The 19832-nt window shown below is 36.6% G+C and overlaps 1 protein-coding gene across 3 annotated transcripts in view; it reads left to right on the top strand.

Moving 5' to 3' along the window:
• CHM (CHM Rab escort protein) overlaps positions 1-19832 on the top strand; it is a 198867-nt gene that overhangs the window by 154117 nt on the left and 24918 nt on the right. The window lies entirely within an intron of this gene.

Here is a 19832-nt window from a genome sequence, read left to right on the forward strand (position 1 = left end):
ATGTAAATCCTCTTAGTTTTTATGAGTCTGAAGTTAGGTACTACTTTCTTTTACCAGTATGTATCAGAATTTCTGTCTCTAACACTGTCAGACACCATGCCTTGTAGAACGTATTTCTTAAAGGTGTTTCACTAGGTAGAAGTCAGTAAGGTTACACTGGATATCAATATGCCTAGACCTAAACTGTGTACTGTAGGGATTACAAAAAAGCAGAGGGTGGCATGCCTGATTTGAAATGTTCATAATCTTACGCACATCTAATAGAACAAAACAGTATTAACTGTGTGCAGTATATTCTGCTAGACATTTCGGGATAGGTAAAGATGAGTATGACATAGGCCTGACCTTAGAGGACTCCATCTAGTGGGACAGATAAGACAAACACAAAAGTAGCCGTAAGAGGCAAAATATGAAAGTACCACAAGAGAGTTACCAACAAACAGTGGACTGTAGAGATTCATAGGAGGGAAGCAACGATGTCATTAGCTAGATGTTTAAAAATTCTGTAAATTTATATTAAGTTTTATTCAAACTGTTAACATGAATTATGAGAAGCGGAAGACTAATCTGGTTTGGCATGGTCAATGAAAACATGACTATGTCTTCAAGTGTAGAACTACTACTTATTAAAAGATGTCAGAAATGTAGTTAAACAGAATTGGGAGCTTGTTTGCCAGCAGGGAGGGTGAAGAGAACTTGTCCCTTATTGCTGTAATCCTAAATTTCAGTTTGAAAAGTAGCTCACTGATTGTTTGCCACCTTTTATAGTGATTGGTGAATTAAGTAAATTTTTACCATGACAATTACATTATTTTTCCCTATTACCTTAACTGTTTTTTTCCATGTCTTTTTATCTGTGTTAGTATCTTAGATATAAAATAAAACTACACTCATCTTTGGTTTTCTAAATTACATTTATTTTATGTTTGTGAATATTTTTGTAAATTTCTTTTTATAAATTTATTTTATTTTTCTGTGTGAAATATTTTGTGTGTCCAGTCTAATAATACATTCACTACTAATAATACTGTCACTATTGACAGTTCAAAAGATATAAAGAAGTAAAATTACTATAATCCTTCTACCCATAGATCATAAACACTTGTGTGTGTTTCTTTATCTTGATTTTATATATGTATACATATATATTTCCATAATTATGCAATACCGTTTTATATATTGTTTTGTAATCTGCTTTTTAAAAAGACTTAATACAACAAAAATCTTTTTGCATGTCTATGATATTTTCAGTGATTGTGGGTATACTATTTTTATTTAATCCCATGCTGTTGAGATTAAAGAGTTTTGAAAATTTTTACTTCATAGTCCTGTAAAAAACAGCCAGCCTAGTAAACAAATATTTGTGAAATTCCATTATTTTTTAAAACCTTCTTTGAGTGGAATTATTGGGCCAAAGTGTATCGGTGTTCTTTTTTATTTTGTAGTTATAGATTCATAGGTATTTGCAAAGATAGTACAGAGAAGTCCCATGTACCCTTCACCCAGTTTCTTCCAGTAGTTATATTTTACCAAATTATAGTACAATGTCAAAACCAGGAGTTTGACATTGTTATAATGTGCATATGTGATTTTATCACATGTGTAGATTCTTGTGACCATCACCACAAGGATCCCTTGTATTGCCCTTTCATAGCCATAGCTATATCCCTCCATCCCCACAGTAGCTACCTAATCGCTGGCAGCCATAATCTCTTTTCTATCTCAGTAATTTTGTCATTTTAACAATGTCATATAGAATGAATCATATATTAGGTAATCTTTTTTTTCTTTTTAAATTTTTTTCTTTTTTTATTTAAAACAATAGGTAATCTTTTGAGGTTTTTTTTCCTCAGTATAATTTTCTTAAGGTTCACCCAACTTGTTGCATGTATCAATAGTACATTCCTGTTTATTACGGAGTAGTAGTCCATGATAAGGTGTACTTCCTTCTGGCCTCCATGGTTTCTGGTAAGAAATCTGTTATTTGAATTGCTTTTTCACTGTAGGTAATGTGTTCCTCCCACCCCAGGCTGCTTTCAAGATTTTTCTTAGTCTTTAATTTTTAAATTTTAATACGATGTGTCTTGGCATAGATTTCTTTGGAATTATTCTATTTGACATTTATGCAGCCTCTTGAATTTGCAGGTTTATGTCTTTTGCCAAATTCAGGAAATGTTCATCCTTTTTTTCTCTGAATACTTTTCAGCCTTATCCTCTTTCTCCTCTTCTTCTGGGATGCATGTGACATGACTATGAGAACTTTCACTATATAGTTCCACATGTCTCTGAGGCTCTGTTCATTTTTTTTTCTTCAGAAATACTTATTAGGGGTTCCTGGGTGGCTCAGTCAGTTAAGCATCTGCCTTCAGGACCAAGCCCCATGTCTGGCTCCCTACTGGGAGCCTGCTCCCTCTCCCTCTGCCTGCTGCTCCCCCTGCTTGTGCGCGCGCTCTCTCTCTCTCTCTCGCTGTCAAATAAATAAATAAAATCTTTTGAAAAATACTATACCTATTAGGAGGAATACATCATGCTGGGGACAATGGATTATACAAAGGAATATAGCCAAAGTAATAACAATACTAAGCTAGTACAAAGAGCAAGAATAGCCCAAATTACGTGTGCTTCTGTTCATTTTTATGTAGGCTATTTTCTTTCATTTCATATTGTATCCTTTCCATGGTTCTACTTTCAAGTTCACTGATTCTTCCCTTTGTCCATTCCATTCTGTTGAACCCATCCACTGAAGGTTTTTTTAAAATTTAATTATCGTATTTTCCAGTTTAATAATTTCCATTTGGTGGTTCTTTAAATCTCCTATGTGCTGAGGCTTTCTCTTTCTTTCCAGAGATGGTCTATAGTTTCATTTGTTTCCAGCAGGTTTATAATTGCTCACTAATGCATTTTTATGATGGCTGCATTAAATCTTACTTAACTCCAACAGCTGTGTCATGTTGGCGTCTGTCAGTTGTCTTTTTTCAGTCAAGTTGAGGTTTTCCTATTTCTTGGTATAATGAGTAGTTTGGGATTGATACATGGGCATTTTTATTATTCTGTAATGGGACTTGGGTCTTATTCTGTTTTAGCAGGCCTCCTCTGACACTGCTCTGGTGGGGAAAAGGGGTGCCACCTTATTAGCCAGGGACATGGCAGTTCCCCACTTACCCTCTGCTGGCACCTGGAGGTTGGAGAACTTCCTCATTACTGCAGAGTGATTATAGTGTAGGCTATCTAGTAGGCCTCACTGATTTCCACCCTGGCTAGGAAGAGCACAGGAGAGCCTTGTTACTGCTCCCCACATGACACGATGGGGGGGGTGTGGTTTCATTATTCAGGCAGTGGTGGGAGACCTGACTCTCCATTAGGCCTCCAATGACACTACCCCAGTGTCTCATTACTGCTGGGGGGGGGGTGTCGAAATCCAGGATCCTGCCATGGTCTCTACTGAAACTGCAGATTAAAAATGAGGGGATGGAGAAACATTTATCCGGCAAAGGGATGTCAAAAGAAAGCCAGAGTAGCAGTACTTAGACAAACTAGACTGTAAAAAGAGACAAGGACATTATATAATAATAAAGGAGACAATCCAACAAGAAGATGTAACAGTTCTTAAGTATTTATGAACCCAACATGGGAGCACCCAAATACATTAAACAGTTAATAACAAACATAAAGGAACTAATCGATAGTAATACAATAATAGTAGGGGACTTAAACACCCTACTTACATCAATGGACAGATCATCCAAACAGAAAATCAACCTGGAAACAATGGCTTTGAATGACACACTGGACCAGGTGGATTTAACAGATATATTCAGAACATTTCATCCTAAAACAGCAGAATATATATTCTTTTCAAGTGTACATGGAACATTCTCCACTAGAGATCAAATACCAGGTCACAAAAGAAGTCTCAACAAATTAAACAAGATCTAAATCACATCATTCATCTTTTCTTCTTATTTTTTATTTTAATTCCAGATAGTTAACATACAGTGTTGTATTTGTTTCAGGTGTACAGTATTGTGATTCATCCATTCCATACATCATCTAGTGCTCATCGCAATAACTGCACTCCTTAATCCCCATCACATATTTCACCCATTCCCCCACCCACCCACCTTCCTTCTGGTAACCAACAGTTTGTTCTCTTTAGTTAACAGTCTCTTACTTTGTCTCTCTTTGTTTCCCTTTGCTCATCTGTTCTGTTTCGTAAATTCCATATATGTGTGAAATCATACGGTATTTGTCTTTCTCTGATTTACTTTACTTAGCATTATAGTCTCTAACTCCATCCATGTTGTTGAAATTGTCATGCAGTTGTCATGATTTCATTTCTTATACTAGCTAAATAATATTCCATTGTGTATATACATATATACCACATCTTCTTTATTTATCGGTTGATGGACACTTGTGCTGCTTCTGTATCTTAGCTATTGAAAATAATGGTGCTATAAACATTGTGGTGCATGTATTCCTTTGAATTAGTGTTTTTGTATTCTTTGGGCAAATACCCAGTAGTGCAGTTGCTGGGTCCTATGGAAGTTCTACTTTTAACTTTTTGAAGAACCTACCGTACTGTTTTCTACAGTGGCTGCACCAATATGCATTACCACCAACAGTTCAAGAGGGTTCCTTTTTCTCCACATCTTTGCCAACCCTTGTTGCTTCTTGTGTTGTTGATTTTAGCCATTCTGACAGGTGTGAGGTGATATCTCCTTGTGGTTTTGTGATGTTGAGCATCTTTTCATGTGTCTGTTGGCCATCTCTGTCTTCTTTGGAAAAGTATATTCATGGCTTCTGCCTGTTTCTTGACTGGATTATTTGTTTTTGCGGTATTGAGTTTAATAAGTTCTTTACGTATTTTGGATACTAACTCTTTATCACATATGTCATTTGCAAATATCTTCTCCCATTCCATAGGCTGCCTTTTAGTTTTGTTGATTGTTGCCTTCACTGTGCAGTAGCTTTTTATTTTGATGAAGTCCCAATAGTTCATTTTCGGTTTTGTTTCCCTTGCCTCAGGAGATGTATCTTGAAAAATGTTGCTACCACCAATGTCAGAGAAGTCACTGCCTGTGTTCTCTTCTAGAATGTTTATGGTTTCAGGTCTCACATTTAGGTCTTTAATCCATTTTGAATGTATTTTGTGTATGGTATAAGAAAGTGGTCCAGTTTCATTATTTTGCATGTTACACCGTGCACTTCTCCCGACCCCATTTATTGAAGAGACTCTCTTTTCCCCATTGGATATTATTCTCTGCTTTGTTGAAGATTAATTCACCATGTAATTGTGGGTTTATTTCTGGGTTTGCTATTCTGTTCCATTGATTTATGTGTCTATTTTTATGCCAGTACCATACTCTCTTGATTACTATAGCTTTGTAGTATAACTTAAAAACTAGAATTGTGATAACCTCCAGTTTTATTTCTCTTTTTCAGGATTGCTTTGGCTCTTTGGGATCTTTTGTGGTTCTATGCAAATTTTAGGATTATTCTTATTTCTGTGAAAAGTATTGTTGGCATTTTGATAGGGATTGCATTGACTCTGTAGAATGCTTTGGGTAGTACAGACATTTTAACAATGCTTGTTCTTCCAACCCGTGAACATGGAATGTCTTTCCATTTCTCTGGTCCTCTTCAATTTCTTTCATCAGTGTTTTATAGTTTCCAGAGTATAAATCTTTCACATCTTTGGTTAAATTTATTCCTAGGTATTTTTTTCTTTTTGATGCAATTGTAAATGTGACTGTTTTCTTATTTCTCTTTTATACTGCTTTTGTATCCTGCAACTTTTTTGAATTCCTTTATCAGTTCTAGTAGTTTTGGGTACAGTCGTTTGGGTTTTCCATATATAGTATTGTGTTTTGATTTCCATTTCCCTAATCCAAAGCAATCTTGAAAAAAGAAAAACCTGGTTGTATCATAATTCCAGGCTTCAATTTATATTATAAACTATAGTAATCAAAACAGCATGGTACTCACCCAAAAAAAGACAAATAGATCAGTGGAACAGAATAGAAAACCCAGAAATAAACCCACAATTATATGGTAAATTAATTTTTCACAAAGGAGGAATGAGTGTACAGTGGGAAAAAGATAGTCTCTTCAAATGGAGGTGGGAAAACTGGACAGCAGCATGAAAAAGAATGAAACTGGACCTTTTTGTTTCACTATAGACTAACATAAATTCAGAATGGATTAAAGACCTAAATGTGAGACCCAAATCCATAAAAATTCTAGAGGGCACAGGTGGTAATTTTTCTGGCATCTGCTGAATTATATGTCTCCTGAGACAAAGGACACAAAAGCAAAATTAAATACTGGGACTCCATCAAAATAAAAAGCTTTTGCACAGTGAAGGAAACAGTGAACGAAGCTAAAAGGCAACCTTTGGAATGTGTGAAGATATTTGCATATGACACTCTATAAAGGGTTCCTATCTAAAAGATACGAAGAACTTCTACAACTCAACACCCGAAAAAGAAATAATCCAATTTAAAAATGGGCAGTAAGGAGGGCACCTATTGCATGGTGCACTGGGTGTTATACACAACTAATGAATCATCGAACTTTACATCAGAAACCAGGGATGTACTGTATGGTGACTAACATAATATAATAAAAAAAATTAAAATAAATTTAAAAAATGGGCAGATGACATGAACAGATAGTTCTCCAACGAAGACATACAGATGACCAGTGGATTCATGAAAAGATTCTCAGTATCACTTAAAATCAGGGAAATGCAAATCAAAACTACAAGGAGCTATCACCTCACACCTGTCAGAATGGCTAAAATCAACTCTAGAAACAACAGGTGTTTGTGAGGATGTAGAAAAAAAGGAACACTTGTGCACTGTTGGTGCCAGTGCAAACTGGTGTGGCCACTTTGGAAAACAATGTAGAGGTTCCTCAGAAAGTTAAAAATAGAACTACTCGGGGTGCCTGCATGGCTCAGTCAGTTAAGCATCTGCCTTCAGCTCGGGTCATGATTCCAGGGTCCTGGGATTGAGTCCCACATCGGGCTACCTGCTCCACAGGGAGTCTGCTTCTCTCTCTACCCCTCCCCTGGCTTGTGCTCTCTCTCGCTCTCTCTCACACTCTCTCTGACTCTCAAATAATAAAATCTTAAAAAAAATAGAACTACTCTAGAATCCAGTAATGGCATTTTACCAAGAAGTACAAAACACTAATTTGAAGGAGTAGATGCACCCCTGTATTTACTGCAGCATTATTTACACTAACCAATTTATGGAAGTAGCCCATCTGTCCATCAATAGATGAATGGATAAAGAAGATGTGGTTTATTTATGCAGTGGGATATCATTCAGCCATAAAAAGAATGAAATCTTGCCATTTGCAATACCATGGATGCAGCTAGAAATTACAATGCTAACCGAAATAAGTCTGTCAGAATACGGCAATTACCATCTGATTTCACTCATGTGGAATTTAAGAAACAAAACAATAATCAAAGGAAAAATGAAAGAGAGACAAGCCAAGAAATAGACTCTTCACTATAGAGAACAAATGATGGTTATCAGAGGGGAGGTAGGTAGGTAGATGGCTGAAATATGTGATGGGGATTAAGGAGTACATATACCATAATGAGCACGGAGTGATGTACAGAATTGTTGAATCACTATGATGTTCACTTGGAACAAAAATAACACTGTATGTTAACTATCCTGGAATTAACAAAAAAAATTTTTAAAAGAAGAGTGTGAGAAGATTGCGAGGAAGAACACACCTCCATCAGCTCCAGAAATGACCTCATTACAGCAAATGTGCTTGAGCCTCCAAGGGCCTCAGAAGGTTAGGACAGTTTGCGGAAAAATTAGGCCAAAACATGGTCTCGGTATCAGCCATGTCTTATCCGGAGACTTGTTGGAAATATATGAGAACCCAACCCTGGCCTAGTACTTCAGAAACTGTGTTCTGAGAAGCCCTGTAGGTGATTCAGAAACACATGAAAGTTTGAAAGCTACTGCTACAAAGGAATGAGATGCCTTTTTAGGGTGAAAAGGTGGTGTCAGAGGAAAGATTGTGTCAAAGTTTAAAAGACAAAGAAAACTTTATTGAAGAGTATTGCAAAAAAGAGAGAGGACAGAACGACTCAGTCTGAATTCAGCTCCCCTGAGGTAGAGGGTGGGGAGGTTTTTAAGGGCTGGGGTGAGCTAGTGGCAGAGTACTAGAGGATATTGGCAGTAAAGGGAGTTGTCAAAGGCCATTTGTGTTTGCTTAATAAACTTCTATTTTATGGCAAAATAATGGCATATAAGAGACTTGGCTGTTTCATGTTACAGTGATAATGTAAGGTTTGCTTATATAAGTTTTCTGTTATGAGTAAAATTTTTGAACTAATTTTTATTGTGAGGGGTGAATATATTCATGTGTATTTATACACACAAACACATTTGTGCATGTTTTGGTACATCAGCATATTATGCAAATAAATTCCGAGGAGTATATGCCAAAATGGTCACAGAAGTGGTTATCCCTAAATGATGGGAATACAGGTAACTGACATGTTTTTCTATTTGTTTACCTTGATTTGCTGGCTTCTGTATAATATGAATTAAAAATAGACTTAAGTAGATATGCCACAAGCATAAAGGATCATATTGCATAAATGTGTAATAGTGTGATCAAAATTTGACATACTGTACCACATATTAAACAGTTATAATTTTGATTATGTACAGTTGAATCCACAGTTTCAGGTGTATATTTCCAAGCCACTAAGATACAAAAATGTTTCATGTAGTCCTTAAATTTGACTATTTTTTCCATAATCTTCATTATTCTCAAATCTTCCTACTTTGGTAAATATTTCCTGAAAATTTTAACTGTTTTTCCAAATTGCCCTGCAACATAACAATCAGTAACCCATCTTAGGTAAGTCCTTTCTCACATGGGTCCTTCCTTGTCATCTGGATTGTGTTCCTACTTAATGCATCTATTTTTGTGTATGTATACTTTCCCATTCCCACACCTCTTTTTCACGCCAGCTTATTCAGAAAAGTCTTCCTACTGATTGAAGACAGTGATTGCCTCTTGTGTCCTGCAGTCATAAGTAGCCTGAAGTGGTGCTGTAACCTTCACATTTTCTTTTATAAGCAACATCATAGTTATTTTAGACATCCCCTGGACATTTCCCTGGCATTTTGAAATAGTTTAACGTCCAGTGTATTTTTGGGGAGAAACACAAAAATATGTTTTACATGTATGTATTTGTCTTAATAGCTTTCTCATGTAATAGAGTTACATTTATTTGTGAAATCACTACAGAGGTCAAAGAACTTCCCTCATAAAAACTCTTCAGAGTACAGTGTTGTATGGTAAGACATGGTGCATCTCTGCACTTTGCAATTATAGAAGATCCCTACTTCTGGATGAAGTACACTCCTTGACAGTATCTGTTAAAGTAGGTTGTGGTGACGCAGACTTACGGTCTGCTCACTCCTGCATTTCACACAGGGACTGTCAGTCAGCTGGGTAAGAGTAACCTAGATAGTACTGGATAGGTCTTATTTAGGTCTGCCTAGAAGAACCACAGAGATGTTAAGATCATTTGTACAAGGTCATATGGTGATATTTATCTTTGGAATATAATAACAACAGCAGCAGCAGCAGCAGCAGCTATCATGACGTATTTGCTGGGAGTAATGGGGTAAGTACTCCCATTAGTTATTTCATGCAGTTCTTAAGATAACCCTATGAAGTAGGTACCATTAGTTCCACTATAGAGATTAGGAGACTAAGGCTAATGGAGTTTAATTAGATTACCTAAATCACATACTTCATTCAGTAAGTGGCAGAGCAGGGATTCAAACATAATTTTTTCTGATTCAGGGCCCATAGAGCCTACCACTGTGCTGATGCCAAAATTTAAAAAAAAAAATGCTGCCCTCATACACTTTCTCTAGTCATAAATCATCATCATATTGTGCCAACCTTAAAACTATGGGCTTTTTCCTATCTTACAATAAAGAAAATAGTGTCCTAACATACCATGATGATAGTATTGAGCTCCAAGGAAATGTTGCATGCCAATGGAAATAAATGAATTAGAGCTGTTGTAAAGATTCAATATTTATAAAACATTTAACACACAGTGCCTGGAAAAGAGTTAAGCATATAAGAAATGGCAGCTCCTATTGACAATAAGAATACCATTGCTAATGTACTCTGGGTATTGATACTTCATATAACAAAATATTTTTAATATTACCATGTTTTCTCTCCCTTTTCTGCCTTTTCACAAACTCTTCCCTTAATCTAAAGTGGACTTGCCAACTGGTTAAATGCTTCTTCATCCTTTAGGTCCTAGTTCATATATTAACCACCTTTTTCAAGCTTTTCCCTGCCTCATTTGTGTACTTATTACACTTTTGCTCCTCTATTTAGGTAGAACCTTGAACTTTCCTGTAGGGTTAACATTTATTCTGTTTTTATAATAATGATAACTAATATTTATTAAACAGTATATGCAGGCACTGTTCTAAGTACTTTAATTGAATTAATTTAACCCCACCCCAACAACAATTCTGTGAGTTGGGCCAATTGTCTTCTCTGTTATTCAGATGAAGAAATGGAGGCACAAAAAAGGTAAATGACTTACCCAAGGTCACGGAACTTGTAGTAGGAAGGAGCCGAATTTAAATCCAGTCAGTCTGACTCGAGTCTGTGCTTCATTCATCATACTATACTGCTTCTTAGAGTAATTTTTAAATTTTATTAAAACTCAGTGTATAGTATATTATTAGTTTCAGAGGTAGAGTTTAGCGATTCATCAGCTGCACACAACACCCAGTGTTCATTACTTCAAGTGCCCTCCTTAACGCCCATCACCCAGTTACCCCATTCCACCACCCAGCTCCCCTCCAGCAACCCTCAGTTTATTTCCTATAGTTAAGAGCCTCTTTTGGCTTCTCTCCCTCTTTTATTTCATCTTATTTTATTTTTCCCTCCCTTCCCATATGATAATCTTTTTGTTTCTTAAATTCCACATATGAGTGAAATCATATGATAATTGTCTTTCTCTGACTTATTTCATTTAGCATAAAACCCTCTAGCTCCATCCACCTCAATATAAATGGTAAGATTTCATCCTTTCTGATGCTGAGTAATAGTACATCATATATGTATACCACATCTTCTTTATCCATTCATCTGTGGATAGACACCTGGGCTCTTTCCATATTTTGGCTATTACGGACATTTTGCTATAAACATTGAAACAGGTGCACCTTCAAATCATTGTTTCTATCCTTCGGATAAATACCTAGTAGTGCAATTGCTGGGTCGTAGGGTAGCTCTATTTTTAACTTTTTGAGGAACCTCCATACTGTTCTCAAGAATGGCTGTACCGGCTTGCATTCACATGAACATTGTAAGAGGGTTCCTCTTTCTCTGCATCCTTGCCAACATCTATTGTTTCCTGACTTGTTCATTTTAGCCATTCTCACTGGTGTGAGGTGGTGTCTCATTGTGCTTTTGATTTGTATTTCCCCAGTGCCAAGTGATGTTGAGCATTTTTTCACGTGTCTGTTGGCCATTTGTATGTCTTCCTTGGAGAAATGTCTTTTCATGTCTTCTGCCCATTTCTTGATTGGACTTTCTGTTTTTCTGGGTGTTACGTTTGATTAGTTCTTTATAGATTTTGGATGCTAGTCCTTTATCTGATATGTCATTTTCAAATAGCTTCTCCTATTCCATGGGTTGTCTTTTAGTTTTGTCGTCTCTTAACTTTGCTGTGCGAAAGCTTTTTATCTTGATGACGTCCTAATAGTTCATTTTTGCTTTTGTTTCCCTTGCCTTTGGAGACATGTCTAGCAAGAAGTTGCTTCAGCCTAGATTAAACAGGTTGCTGCCTGTGTTCTCTGGGATTTTGATGGATTCCTGTCTCAGATTTAGGTCGTTCATCCATTTTGAGTTCATTTTTGTGTGTGGTGTAAGAAAATGGTCCAGTTTCATTCTTCTTCTGTTTTTAAAATATTTTTTTATTATATTTCATTCTTCTGTATGTGGCTGCCCAATTTTCCCAACACCATTTATTGAAAAGATAGTCTTTTTTTTCCATTGAATATTCTTTCCTGCTTTGTTGAAGATTAGTTGACCATAGAGTTGAGGGTCCATTTTTGGGTTCTCTGTTCTGTTCCATTGATCTATGTGTCTGTTTTTGTGCCAGTACCGTGCTGTCTTGATGATTAGAGCTCTGTAATACAGCTGGAAGTCCAGAATTGGGATGCCTCCAGCTTTGGTTTTCTTTTTCAACATTTCTTTGGCTATTCAGAGTCCTTTCTGGTTCCATACAAATTTTAGAATTATTTGTTCCAGCTCTGTGAAAAGTTGATGGTATTTTGATGGGGATTGCATTGGATGTGTAGATCGCTTTGGGTCACATGGACATTTTAGCAATATTTGTTCTTCCAACCCATGAGCATGGAATGTGTTTTCCATTTTGTGTTATCTTCAGTTTCTTTCAGAAGTGCTCTATAATTTTCAGAGTATAGATCCTTTACCTCTTTGATTAGGTTTATTCCTAGGTTTCTTAAGGTTTTTATTGCAATTATAAATGGGACTGATTCTTTAATTTCTCTTTCTTCAATATCATTGTTAGTGCGTAGAAATGCAACTGACTTCTCTGTGTTGACTTTATATCCTGCCACTGTGCTGAATGAGTTCTAGCAATTTTTAGGGTGAAGTGTTTTCAGTTTTCCATATAGAATATCATGTCATCTGCTAAGAGTAAAAGTTTGATTTCTTCCTTGCCAATTTGGATGCCTTTTATTTCTTTTTGTCTGGTTGCTGAGGCTAGACCTTCTAGTACTGTGTTGAACGACAGTGGTGAGACTGGTCATTTCTGTAGTGTTCCTGACCTTAGGGGAAAAGCTCTCAGTTTTTCCCCACTGAGGATGATATTTGCTCTGGGTTTTTCATATATGGCTTTTATGATATTGAGGTATGTTCCCTATATGGAGAGTTTTAATCAAGAAAGGATGCTGTATTTTGTCAAATGCTTTTTCTGCATCTATTGAGAGGATCATCTCGTTCTTGTCCTTTTATTAATGTGGTGTATGACATTGATTGCAGTTTTCGAACCACACTTGCAGCCCAGGAATCAATCCCATTTGGTCGTGGTGAATAACCTTTTTTTTTTTTTTTTAAGATTTCATTTATTTATTTGAGAGAGAGGGAGAACACAAGTCAGGGGGAAGAGGCAGAGGGAGAGAGAGCAGCAGACTCCCCACTGACCAGGGAGCCCAGTGCGGGGCTTGATTCCGGGAGCCTGAGATCATGACCTGAGACAAAGGTAGACACTTAATCCACTGAGCCACCCAGGTGCCCCAATAATCTTTTTAATGTATTTTGGGTCCTATTAGCTAGTATCTTGGTGAGAATTTTTGCATCTATGTTCATTAGGGATGTGAGACTGTATTTCTCCATTTTGGTGGGGTCTTTGATTTGGATATCAAGTAATGCTGGCCTCATAGGAGGAGTTTGGAAGTTTTCCTTCCATTTCTGTTTCTTCAAACAGCTTCAGAAGAATGGATATTAATTTTTCTTTAAATGTTTGGTAGAATTTTGCTGGGAAGCCATCTGGTCCTGGACTTGTTTGTTGGGAGATTTTTGATTACCAATTCAATTTCTTTGCTGGTTATGGTTCTGTTCAAATTTCTCTATTTCTTCCTGTTTCGGTTTTGATAGTTTATTTCCAAGAATGCATCCATTTCTTCCAGATTCCCTAATTTGTTGGCATATAGTTGCTCATAATATGCTCTTATAATTCTATTTCTTCAGTGTTGGTTACGATCTCTCCTCTTTCATTTATGATTTCATTTATTTCAGTTCGTTTTTTTTTCTTTTTGATAAGTCTGGTGGGTGGTTTATCGATCTTGTTAATTCTTTCAAAGAACCAGCTCCTAGTTTCGTTGATCTGTTCTGCTGTTCTTTTGATTTCTGTTTTACTGATCTCTGCTCTAATCTTTATTCTTTCTTTTCTCCTGCTGGATTTAGGCTTTGTTTGCTGTTCTTTCTCCCTCTCTTTTAGGTGTAAGGTTAGGTTTTCTTGTTTTTTGAGGATGGCCTGCATTTCTATGTACTTCCCTTTAGGACCACCGTTGCTGCATCCCTAAGGTTCTGAACAGTTGTGTTTTCATTTTTATTTGTTTCCATGAATTTTTTAAATTCTTCTTTAATTTCCTGGTTGACCCATTCATTCTTCAATAGGATATTCTTTAACCTTCATTTGTTTGTTGTGTTCCTTGCAAATTTTCACTTGTGATTGAATTCAAGTTTTAAAGCATTGTGGTCTGAACATATGCAGGGAATAATCCCAGTCTCTTGGTACTGACCTCACTATGTGATCTGTTCTGGTGAATGTTCATGTGCCCTCGAGAAGAATGTGTATTCTGTTGCTTTAGGGTGGAATGCTTTGAACATATCTGTGAAGTCCATTTAGTCCAGTGTGTCATTCAGAGCCTTTATTTTCTTGTTGATTTTCTGCTTCAGTGATCTTTCCATTGCTGTGAATGGGGTGTTAAAGTCCCCTACTATTATTGTATTTTTATCAATGTGTTTCTTTTATTTTGTTATTAATTTGCTTTATAATTGGCTGCTCCCATGTTAGGGGCATAAATATTTAAAGTTGTTTTATCTTCTTGTTGGGTAGACTCTTTTTTTATGATATAGTGTCCTTCATCTCTCATTACAGTGTTTGGTTTAAAATCTAGTTTGTCTGATATAAGGATGGCTATTGCAGCTTTCTTTTGATGTGTATTAGCATGATAAACGATTCTCTACCCCCTCACTTTCAATCTGGAGGTGTCTTTGGGTCTAAAATGAGTCTTGTATCATGGAACACTACATCAAAAACTAATGATGTACTGTATGGTGACTAATATAAAAAATTTTAAAAAATAAAATGAGTCTTGTAGACAGCATATTGTTGGGTCTTGTTTTATGCAGTCTGCTACCCTGTTTCTTTTGATTGGAGCATTTAGTATATTTACATTCAAAGGAATTATTGGAAGATATGAATTTAGTGTCATTGTATTACCTGTAAAGTCACTTTTTCTGTAGATTGTTCGCTTCTGGTCTGTGTTACCTTTGGGCTCTCTCTTCGCTTACAGGATCCCCTTTAATATTTCTTGCAGGGCTGGTTTAGTGATCACAAATTCTTTTAGTTTCTGTTTTTCCTGGAAGCTCTTTATCTCACCTTCTATTCTGAATGACAGCCTTGCTAGATAAAGTGTTCTTGGATGCATATTTTTCTCATTTAGCACCTTGAATATGTCATGCCAGTCCTTTCTGGCCTGCCAGGTCTCTGTGGACAGGTCTGCTGCCATCCTTAGATTACTACCCTTGTTGGTTAAGGACCTCTTGCCTGGAGCTCCTTTCAGGATTTTCACTTTATGTCTGAAATTTGCTAGCTTCCCTGTTAATGTGTCAAGGTGTTGACCTATTTTTATTGATTTTGAAGGGGATTCTCTCTGCCTCCCGGATTTGAATGTCTGTTTCCTTCCCCAGATTAGGGAAGTTCTCAGCTGTAATTTGTTCAAATAAACCTTTGGCCCCCTCTCTATTTCCTCTTACTCTGGGACCCGCGTTATTCTAATTTTGTTTTGCTTTATGGTATATCTGATCTCTTGAATCCACCCTTCGTGATCCATTAGTTGTTTCTCTCTCTTTTTATCAGCTTCCTAATTCTCCATTATTTTGTTTTCTATATAATTGACTCTCTGCCTCATTTATCCTAGCAGTTAGAACCTCCATTTTTTATTGCATCTGAGTAATAAGCCTTTTTTATTTTGTCCTCATTAGATTTGGGTTCTTTTATATCTCCAGTAAGGGTTTCTCTAATGTCTTCTATGCTTTTTTCAAGCCTAGCCAGTATCTTTATTATTGTTGTTTTGAATTCTAGTTCTGACATTTTACTTACACCCATATTTATTAAATCACTGGCCATGAGTATTGTCCCCTGTTCTTTCTTTTGGGGTGAATTTTTCCATTTTGTCATTATGTCAGAAAAGAATAGGTGAGAGAAAATACAAAAATAGCAACAACAGCACCAGAAAAATAACACACTAAACAAATCAGAAGAAAACAGAAAAAAAAGAAAAACTTCAAACAATAAGTAGAACAGAGCACAACAGTAAACTAGATCCTGGTTTTATTTTGGTCCATTCGTTAGAAGAAACAAGATCCCAAAATAGGAAAGAAAGAAAAACTTATATATACAAAAAACTTATATATACAAAAATTAAATTGAATAAATGAAAGCAAACCAAAAATGAAATATATGTGTATATATAAACAACGTAAATGTGAAAGTAAAAATTAAAAATCTTTTAAGAATTGATAAAATAAGAAAATAGCTGAAAAGGAAAAAATTGTAAAACTGAAAGCCTAAAGAATAATAAGAAAAATAAGAAAAAAACCACAAATGGTATATAAACCATAAATGGTTTTCCCTAGGAGCTGAAGTTTTGCAGTTCTCTATGATCAATAAACTTGGTATTAGCTGGATGTTCCTGCTGGTCTTCTAGGGGAGGGGCCTCTTGCGCTGATTCTCAGGTGTCTTTCCCCTGGTGTAATTGCACCCCCCTTGCCAGGGGACTGTTCTCAGTGTAAGCAGCTCCAGATTGCACTCTGTGTTGCTGTTTTGCTCCCTGAAGGCTTTCAGCACCAATGGGGGTGGATGAAAATGGCGACACCCCAGTCTCTAGCCCTGGGGCTGAAAGTTCGTGCCCCCCTACTCTTCAGTGAGCCCTCACAGAAAAGCAGTCAGTCACTCTTATCTCCCTGGTTTCCATCTCAACTCTGTGTTCACTCAGCCTGTGAACTAGTTTTTATCTCAGGCCTGCAACTCCATTCCAGTGTTCAGACTTCACGGACTACTACAGCAGACCCACGCTGTTCTACCCAGGTTAGGGAGGGGGGGATCTCAGCGCTTCTGTCTTTTGTTGAACTGCTCGATCAGTAGTCACCCAACTGTGCAGCTGTTCTGGTTTATGACAATACAGAGCAGAAAGCTGGCACCTAGCCTCACTATTTGCAGCCAGCTTCCCTCCTCCAATGCATGGGAACTCTCCCACCGTCAGGCACCCCTGTTCTTTTTGTGACACCAGGGATCCTAAGACCATGCTGTCCTACCTGAGAGTCTGCCCCGCTTTGCCACCTGAGCACAGTTTGGGCGGTCTTCTAAAAGTTCCAATTTTGCGCTCCACTGTTTATAACACTTTCCAGTAGCCAGCTTATGGAGGCTCCCTTCCCCTGCGGTTTATCTTACGATATCGCCTCGGATTCCTGTCTCCACACCTCCTACCTTGCAAAAAGTGGTTGTTTTTCTATTCATAGAATTGCAGCAATTCTTTTCTCAGATCTCTGGTCAATTTTGCAGGTGTTCAGAATGATTTGATAACTGTCTGAATTCCAGGGATCAGACGAAATTAGGGTCCCCTACTCCTCCACCATCCAACTCTGCACTCTACTGCTTTTTAGGGTTAATTATAGCATGAATAACTTTAACATTTCTTGTCCAATATGAGGAACTGAATCATGGCTTACCATTTCTATTCCTAGAACTTACATATGTACGTTATGCTTAGCACTACTGAGTAAATAATAATTTTTAAAAAACCCTCTATATCCAGTTTTGTTTCTACAGTCACATTTTCTCACTTAAAAAAACAAAGTTTCTTGGAAACATTTTACCCACTACTAAATAAAAAATAAAAGGTTTAAAAACACTATATCTTAAGGTGTCGTGATATTGAAAAGAAAAAAAAATTAACAAGTTTTTTATTTAGTTTTCAGTTTTTGTATTTAATGTTACGAGAATCAATTTCCAGCTTGACTTTATAGGAAATTTAGGAAGAATACTGTTATAGTGGAAAAGTATTGGCCCAAGAGTCTACAGAATTCCTTGCAATTAATTCTTTGACCTTGAACAAGTTTCCATAATTTCTTAGGTCTTGGTTTCTTTATTAGAAAATGAGGGTGTTGGGGCGCCTGGGTGGCACAGCGGTTAAGCGTCTGCCTTCAGCTCAGGGCATGATCCCGGCGTTATGGGATCGAGCCCCACATCAGGCTCCTCCGCTAGGAGCCTGCTTCTTCCTCTCCCACTCCCCCTGCTTGTGTTCCCTCTCTCGCTGGCTGTCTCTATCTCTGTCGAATAAATAAATAAAATCTTTAAAAAAAATGAGGGTGTTAGTCAAAAGAGTTTAGAAAAGATCCCCTACACGTTGAACACCCTCAGTGGTCCATATTTTGCATGTATGTAGAAAAACACCTGTCCTGTATACATGTTTGACAAAATACATGGCATTTTAAGTAAACTGGATTTTTCTTTAAAGCTCTCTCCAACTTCAGCTTTCTCACTTTTTTCTGTGATAAAATTGTTTTGCTAATCTTTAATGTCTTAATTTATAAATGCAAAGCCAGCAGTATAGACAAATACACTGGCTTTGGTTTTTTGGGCTCAATACTGAGGCTTACACCAGGAGGGTTAACTGAAAGAGAAAAGCTTGAATTTATTATTACATGCTTAGTCCTGTTCCGGCGGGGGGGGGAGAAGGAAGTTCATATTTGTTTGGTTTTTTCATTTTCTTACTTAATTCAAGTTTGGCTTCTTTTTTCCTCCTTCTTGTCTTATGTCTTGGGCCCGTTCATAGACTTTCAGGAGTAATTTGTAACTTGGGCATTAGAAGTCTTTAATAGTGTATTTTCCTTCTTCTGCCCTAATGAGAGTCATGGTGTCAGAACTGGTGGCAAGTTGTTCTGCTCTTGGTAATTAGCTTGCCTGTCTTCTGAAACAGAACTAGGCTAATGTCACAGAAGGCTTTAAGACACCCCTTCCCTTTCTCTTAATTTTTAAAATTTTCAAGTCAGAAAAAGTATTTGCTATGTATTTAAGTAGCCAAACCTTTTCTCAGCTCATTTATTTTCCTCTTTCAAAGCTCACTGGTTATGAGCAAATTTTTTAGCTTACAGTGCTACATAATAATTGTCTTCCGAAGACTTACACAATTTTTACTTCTAAATCTCTTTTGAGAGTTTTGTCTTTTTTCCTGGACCTTTTGAATAAAATTTATCTTGATCACAATAGAACAGGTTTTAAAAATTTACAGAATTGTTTCTTCACAGGAAAATTTAATTACTTCCCAGGTTAAACAGCAAAAACTGAAAATGGTGAGTACTTTCAAGTGGTACAAGAATCCCACCTTTTTAAGAATTTGACATCATTCATACTTTTAAAAAAAGTATCTGCAAAGAATTCGTCTCAATTAGGATTCCTGAGAGAAACTTTTTACTATTCTGTCTGAATGCTCTTGTTTTTTATATATCTGGATTAGCTTAGCTATGTTGTAGACTTCTCATATTTATACTAATAGTGTTGAGCTCTTAGTGATCATCTATGTGCTGATTGTTTTGTAGAAATCAAAAAAGTAAAATAGTATTAAGGAAGAGTAAATTCTAAATACTGTATGAATCTGTTATTTAATTTTTAAGCACCTATCATTGTTAACCATTTTCCCTTAAAACAATTACTTAAGTAGACAAATACATCTAGACTTTGGTCTCATTATATAAATGACAGGCATATAATTAGTATGTCCAGCTGAGTGGAACCAAATGCCTTCACTTGCCTTAAAATTTGAGACTGTAATGACAAAGTTATGAACTAAACTCATCGCTCTTCCTATTGGGAGAATCACTTGAAGACAAATGTTGGTAAGCGCTGTAACTAATGCAGTTACACCTGAGTAAATCAAACATAATCAAAATACATACCAGTGAGACTTTGTGGGTTACACTCA

This window comes from Ursus maritimus (genome assembly GCF_017311325.1).
Source record: "Ursus maritimus isolate PB19 chromosome X unlocalized genomic scaffold, ASM1731132v1 scaffold_X1, whole genome shotgun sequence".
Lineage (NCBI taxonomy): Eukaryota > Metazoa > Chordata > Mammalia > Carnivora > Ursidae > Ursus > Ursus maritimus.